Source organism: Heliangelus exortis, chromosome 18 (genome assembly GCF_036169615.1).
Source record: "Heliangelus exortis chromosome 18, bHelExo1.hap1, whole genome shotgun sequence".
NCBI lineage: Eukaryota > Metazoa > Chordata > Aves > Apodiformes > Trochilidae > Heliangelus > Heliangelus exortis.
Window position 1 is genome coordinate 12,544,102 of NC_092439.1, and position 7,292 is coordinate 12,551,393.

Sequence of the window (7,292 nt, forward strand, 5' to 3'; positions counted from 1 at the left end):
CCCCGGGAGAGGGGGTCGGGACACACGGGCCCCTCCGCCCCACCCGAGGAATCAGCCGCCTGCGTTTTCCCCTTCTTTTTTTGTTTTTTTTTCCTTTTCCTCTCCCTTACTTTTTTCTTTTTTTTTTTTTTTTTTTTTTCCTTTTTTGATTTTTTTCTTTTATCTTCTATCTTTCCCTCCTTTTTTTCCCCCTATTTTTGTTCTCTATTTTGTTCATTATTTCTTATTTCTTTTTTTTTTCCTTTCTTGCTTTTTTTCTTTTACCCTTTTACCTTTTTTCCATCTTTCCCTCCTTTTTTTCCCCCTATTTTTGTTCTCTATTTTGTTCCTTATTTCTTCTTTTTTTTTTTCCTTTCTTGCTTTTTTCCTTTTATCTTTTATCTTTCCCTCCTTTTTTCCCCCCTATTTGTTCTCCTCTACTTTGTTCCTTTTTTTTTTCATTTTTTTTCTTTTTACTTTTTTACTTTTTTCTTTTTTCCCCTCTTTTTTCCCCCCCCTTCTTTTTGTTCTCCTCTACTCCTCTACTTTGTTCCTTTCCCCCCCCCCCCCCCTTTTTTTTTTTTTTTTTTTGTTATATCTGTATGTGTTGAAGGCCTCTTGCCCTTCCATTTCCCAAAGCTGACCACCGTGGTGTATAAACCTCACCAGACAGCCCAGGGTGGGGGGAACAAACTGTTGTGAATGGGTGCAGCAGCAGGATTTGTGTTTCTATATCCAGAAGTCTTAGGGTGCATCCAAGAGACGACTTCCCTCCCCCTCCAAAAAAAAAAAAAAACAAAAAAAAAACCCCAAAAGACCAACCAACCAAAAAAGGATTTTAAAAACTCAACGCTCTGAAATTCAGAGAAGCATTTCCTTATCTGTTTCCCCTCTGATTTTATCCTAAATGCTGGTGTGCCTAACACTTTTTGCCTAAGCTTGTGGCTTTGTTACTGCAAGCAATTGCATCAGGTCCAGCAGAACCACTCAGGATGGTTCCCCTTGATACTGGGTCACTGGAGCATCTGGGGGGTTTCAGGCCTATCCACCAAAGAGATTTGGGTCACACATGTCACCAGTTCAAGTAAGCCTCACATTATGGCTTAGAAATTATAGTTAAATATTAGTTAAAAAAACCCAAACAACAACAACAACAAAAATTAAAACTCCCTGTGCAACAGGAGCAGGATGAAATTTCCCAGTCGTTTGGCCAAAACCTACTTTGGCCCAACAGTTTATCCCTAAAAATACAAATTGCTCTCACCCCATGCCATGCTTCCAACAAGCTCCTTTGCTTCTTCCAGGGCCAGGATAGTTAAGTCCCATCATCAGAGCATAAAAAGATTTCTGGCAAAGCAGCAGCCAGCAGCTCCAGCAAAGGTCAGGACCTTACCCTGCTGAATAGGAACTTGGCACCTGCCTGCAGGCTCCTACGTGGAAACCTGGCCTCTTTCTGCCTGGGCACTTTGCTCTGGTGAAAACATTTCAGGGAGCAGCTTTTGAGCCAAACATTTGCACCCTCAACGGAGTCTTCCCTGCCATGCATCCCATAAGCAGGAATTTGCTGTGGGCTGTAGGACACATTCCCAGCACACGGATGCTGCGAATGAGTCGGCTTCTTCCAAAATCATCCCATTGTCCTCCAGGATGAGTTGGTCCAGGGTTGTGTTGAGTTCATCAGGCTGTGTTTTTTTTGCTCCTCACTAACAGCCCGTGGTGCTCCAAGGCAGCAGGGACTGGGGATGAATAGAAGTTGGCCCCATTCCCCAATTACTTATGCTGAGTACGTCCCTGATTGCAGCCTTGCCATGGATGCATAAACCCTTTGTCTCTAAGCCCCAGCCACTTCCCCATGAAGCAGGAGGCTCAGGAGGCTTTTTATGCCCGTAACTGCTCTACTGAATTATCAGCCTGACCCATCTGGTCACAGCAAGAGCTGTAATCCTGGGAAGCTCCTGCTCACCAATCCAATGGAGAACAGCAGGATCCCAAAGCATGGGAGCACCCCACATCTTTTTTTTTTTTTTTCTCCACCTTCCTCCTTTCCAGCTACGAATCTTAAAAGGAAATTCAATGCTCCTCCTGCACACCCCAACCAAACGGAGAGGATGAAGATAGAAGGCTACGTGAATCAAGGACCTTCTCACACACTTGGGTGAAAAACTTAGTCCAGAAAAACTCTCAGGCACACAGCCTGGAAATTCTGTGTGAGGTTGAGGAAGGAAACAGTGGCAAACTGATAATGCAGCCCCGTTTGCTCTGAAGGAAAATGAGGCTCAAATCAACTCTTGTGCACTGGGCAGTGGGCAAACCCCAGCTGCAACCACTGCCACAAAGCTGGCATTGAAGTGACTTCTAGGGAGCTCACGTTTGCTTTTCTTTTGGTCACTCTTGTTTTGTGTTTGGTTTGCTTTTTTTCTTGCTTTCTGCCTTTTTTTTCCCACTTATGTTGGGAAGTGGAAAAAAAAAAGGCAAATTAGAAATAAATCTTTTCAGTACCATTTCTTTGACCTTTCCTCAGGCTGTGTGGGAGCCCAGGGCTCAGTGACAGATGTGGCTCTGGCAAGGTGAGCACCATCTCCTGCCTCGAGTAGCTCCCATTTAGAGCCTAAACTGGGTTTACCCATCTGACTCTATCAACAAAGTCCTCTACAAAACTTGGAAATGGAAAAGGATTTCAAGCTTTGTCCAAATATTTTTTGGTTTGTTTTTTAAGCAGCTCAGCTGGGTACATTTCGAAACTTTGACCTTAATGTCCAGGAATTAAAAAACCCACCACTGTGGCACGGTGTCAAGATAACATCAACTGTTGCCCAAGATTCTGTGTAATTTCAGATGTATATTAATTTGTCACACTCTAAGGCTTGCTGTACAGCCCCTAAAGCACCAAAACTGCATTTCAAAGACTCTCAGTGGCTTGGTCAGAGATTTATAAAATGCTGCTGTGTAAATAAGTCAAACTAATTTGCACAAATTCAGTTCATGGATCGGTGTCACATGGCAGTATCAAGTGTAAGCACTGAATAGGGCTGATGACTTCCCTCTTTAGGACAGCTTGGGCTGAGTGCTCAGCAGCATTGATGCTCCCAGAGCAGCCAGCTGCAGGTGGGTCTGTGAACAAGCTACCTACCTCCCAAGCCTTCACTGGAAGAAGTAAAATAAAATAAAAAAATATTTAAAAGCCCCAAAACCCCCAGTAAATAAATCCTCCTGCCCATAAGCCACCATCTGAATTTTTTTCCACAGCTGGGCTTGCAGACAGGGTGAAACAGTGGAGAGCAGAGGTGCTTGCAGTGCATTTCCTCTGTTGGATGTGGGTTGTTGTGTTGGTTTTTTTGGGGGGGAACCTGTTTATAAAAGTCAGTGTCATGCCTGTTGGTTTTGGCAGTGCTGACATCTGTGGGAATGAGTCAGTGGCCCCTGATAGAGCAGATGTGATTTGAGCTGCCTCCCAGCCCTGGGTTTAGTCCAGCAGCTCCTCACTGGCAGGGCTCACCCTGTCCAAGTCCCAGGACTTTGAGACTGCTTCTCTCCCAGGGAGATGCTCACCAGCCTTCCAGCAGCTCCATCTTAAAAATAAAAAAAAATACAAAAAAACCCAATTTGTGTTTTATAAAAAGTGTTGGAGAGGATAGGGGGAGAAGCCAGAGTCCTCTCCTCCACACTTCCTATGGATGCCTGGAGAGCTGGTGGCCAGTGTGTGAAATGGTTGGCATCAAAACAGGCTCCAAAAACCTAACACCCAGGAGATCTGGGAATGCAGATGGGAGTCCCAGACCTCCCAGGGACTGTGGGATGGCTGCTGATGTCGTCCTGTGGCTGCATTGCTTGGGTTTGTGTGGCAATTCCCCTGCCCTCCTCACAGTCCGTGCAACAACGAAGGTCAAACCATGGGGATAAACTGCTCATAACTCTGTGAGTAAGGCCCTAGTTAGCTATTAACCACCTCATTTCACTGTCTGTGGGAAGTATGCCAGAGAGGACACGGGTTTCCAGCTTACCTGTGGTGGTAAAAGACCCCAGACAACAACAGCATCTCCAAAAATCTTTGATTAGGACGTTTTGGAGTTTCAGGAAAAGACCAAAAAGTCATTTTGGGGGAAGCTGGCAGTCCCAGAATGCATAATAACAGGGATTGAGCAAGGACACGAACTTGCCTATGGCAGTGGGAAGGTGGAGCTCCACCACTTCAGAAGAAGCCCCTGGGGAAAGAGTGAATGCCTTAATTTTGAGTAGAAAAATAAAATAGTAAGAATCTCACCCACATATCCAAGGGGCCAGCTCCAGAATACTTTTTCACAGAACCCTCCAGGTTGGAGAAGACCCTTGGGACCGAGTCCAACCATCAGAGACTTTCTGTGCCCCAGTGGGCACCTGAAAATCCCCATGCCCAGCTCTCCAAATTCAGGCAAAACCTTGGGGGTCGTGTTTGCCTCGGAGCTTTTGGAGGGGGAAGGTGGCAAGAATTCCATTGTAGCTCTGCCTGAACTTTCTGTTTCTAATAAACTCAACAAATGGTTCCTGTCTGCTGGGCCTGTCTCCCTGCCATCTTTAAATATTTATATCAACGTATCTATGGTGATGGGTCAGGTTATATAAAGAGGAGGAAGAAGGGGGGGGAGGGATGTGGTGGGGAAGGACAGCATCAGCTCTCACCAGAGTCTCAGCAGAGGGAGAGCAAAGCCAAGAAGGGGGTTTCCCCATCCCACACAGAGTCCAGAAAGCGAACATTCATTTTTTTCCCAGCACAGCAGAGAGGGCAGAGATGCAGCTGGGCTTTGCTGGGCTTTGTGAGATGCTGTGTGGGAGAGCAAGAGCCCAGCCCATCGATCCAGAGAGCTGCTATTGTATAATCAATGTATAATTCATTAGTAGGTGAATAAAGACTGGAATGGCTAATTGCTGATGTAATGGAGGGCTAAAAAGAAAGGGAGTGTGTCCCTGAGCAAGCTGGTGCACAGGGGGGGGGGGTTAAAAAAAAAACCTCTCAGTGGTGTTGAGAGGAGGGAGGGGGGGATTTTGCCTTGGGATAACACAAACAACCCAACCAGGGATTCCAGGGATATGCATATTCCTGGCAAAAATGCTGGGAAAGACCTTTCCTTTTTTCTTGCTGGAGTTGAAGGGAGTAACACCTGGTAGCCAGGAAGGTGTTAGCCATGGGTGAGCACCTCAATGCTCCCCCTCAAGGATTTCTGCCAAGATGTGCTGATTCCCCACAAGCTGAGTGACCATCCTGTACCTCTTCCAGAGAAAAGAGAGATGGATTTGTTCATTTTTCCACCTCACAACCCTCCTCTCAGGGCTAGAAATGCAGATTGCATCCCAGCATCAATGTGTTTGACAGCATGCAGGGTGACTAAAGGTGGCCCTGGGTCTGTGCTGGATGGTGTGGCAGGCAGGGAGCCTGCAACCAGTCCTGGCTTTGGCAGCTACAGCTGAAAGCTGCAAAACATGCACCACGTGTGGTTTTCCAAAACAGCCACTGAGGATGCTCCAGGGATGCCCCTCCTTGCTCCCAAACTCTCCCCCCCCATTCCCTCTTCCCAGCAGGCAGGGGGGATGCTTGCTGCCAGCTGCTCAGCCACCCAGAAAATGAGGCTATTTTTTTCTTAACTACACAGCTAAGGAAAAAAAACCAAATCCAAACCAAAACAATCCCTTCCCCACCCCAATCTCGAGAACTTTTACTGAAAGAGAGAACTGCAGAGACACTCGAGGTGAAAGTTGCAAGGTTTGTGGGATCTGTGGATTCAGAGCAGCTGACCTGCCTTCAGCTGTGCTGATGCTCCTGATTGAAGCATCTGCCACCTCTGGCTGCCTATTTAGAGGAGAATTAAATTATAGCCAGCTGCTTTTGCACAGACATTTCTTCTGTACATGTTTAAAAAAAAAAAATACACCTCTCAACTATTTCTCAAGCAAATCCTCTGCCTGCAGCTTGGAAACCCAGCTCTACCTTGGCAGAAGCAGCTCTGCCTCAGCCTCACCACCCCAGTGCTGCAAAGCTCCACCCAAATTTTCCAACTTAGAAGGCTTCAGAAGGACTTGCTTAGTAGTATCTCCTCCAGGAGCTTGCTGCAGACATGAATCAGAGTTGCCTAGCAAAGGGGCTGTTGCATGAGGAGGTTGTGTTTTGACAGCTTTGGGACAGAGCAAAAAATAGCAAAACATTTTGGAGCCAAGCCAGGACACCATAGGGATGAAAGATTCCCACTCTCCTCACCACAGAATCCCTCTGGAGAGCCAATATCTTACTTCACCTGTGTATTTCCTAAGTGCTCTGAACACCTCAGGTTTTTTTCCAGGTACTGAAAAACCCAATTTGCAGAAGCCCTGAGCAGCTTCTGCTGCTGTGGAAAGCTGCACCCTGCTTACCTGCAGTTCTTCAGGAGAAAAACGTTGGAAAAGTGCTGGCTGCTGCCCTTGGAGAAGGTGCTGGGGGAGCTCCCTTGGCTCAGATGGGGTTGGGCTCCCATGAGCACAGAGAAGCAAAACTGCCCAGGTGGCCTTAGCAGAACCAAGTGATAACAGCTGGAGCTTAACTCTCAATTTATTGGAGCAACTTCACAATTAAATATTTAAGTTTGCACATGTGGTGTCTCTTTTTCTTTTTTTTTTTCTTTTCTCTTCTCTATGCCTACATAAATAAGGATTTCTTTCCTACCAGAGTTTAAGTGTTGATAAATCTATAACACCCAACTTCTGCCTCTGCAAGCCCTGGGAAAACTCAGTGGGTCTGCAAGTGTTTCCTAGCCTGGCTCCTGGCTTTGCATCCCCCCTGCTCAACTCCATCTTCATATCCTAACAAAAAAAATCTCTCCCTGTCTCTTCCCAACACCAGGCAAATCTCAGCAGAATTTACAAATAGGCTGCTGGGGTTTTGCTCTAGTTGCACAAGAGCTGTAATTTGCCCATAATTTTGTACAAAAAAAAAAAAAAAAAAAAATTGCCTAAATCCCATGGCTGGCAATTAGAGGAAAGAAGGGAACTTCCAGCTCCCTGGGACAAGAAATTATATGCTTGCAGTCTGCTGCTTCTTGGGAAGAAAAAATGACAACTTTCCAGGTGCATTACCCCCTAGTGAGATGGTTTGGTGCAGGTCATTCCCTCAGCACTGCCAGGAGCAACAAAACTCACCAGGGAGATGTGGAAACAGCAGCTCCACAAGCACCCCCCCAGCTTCTCCTGCTGAAAGCTGAGTGATCACAAGTGATTCAGGGGAAATGAGAGCTGGGGGAGAGGATATGGCAGCCTTCCAGGTTTCTTTATCAGAGATATGCTATTCCAATATGTTTATATTATATTAAAAA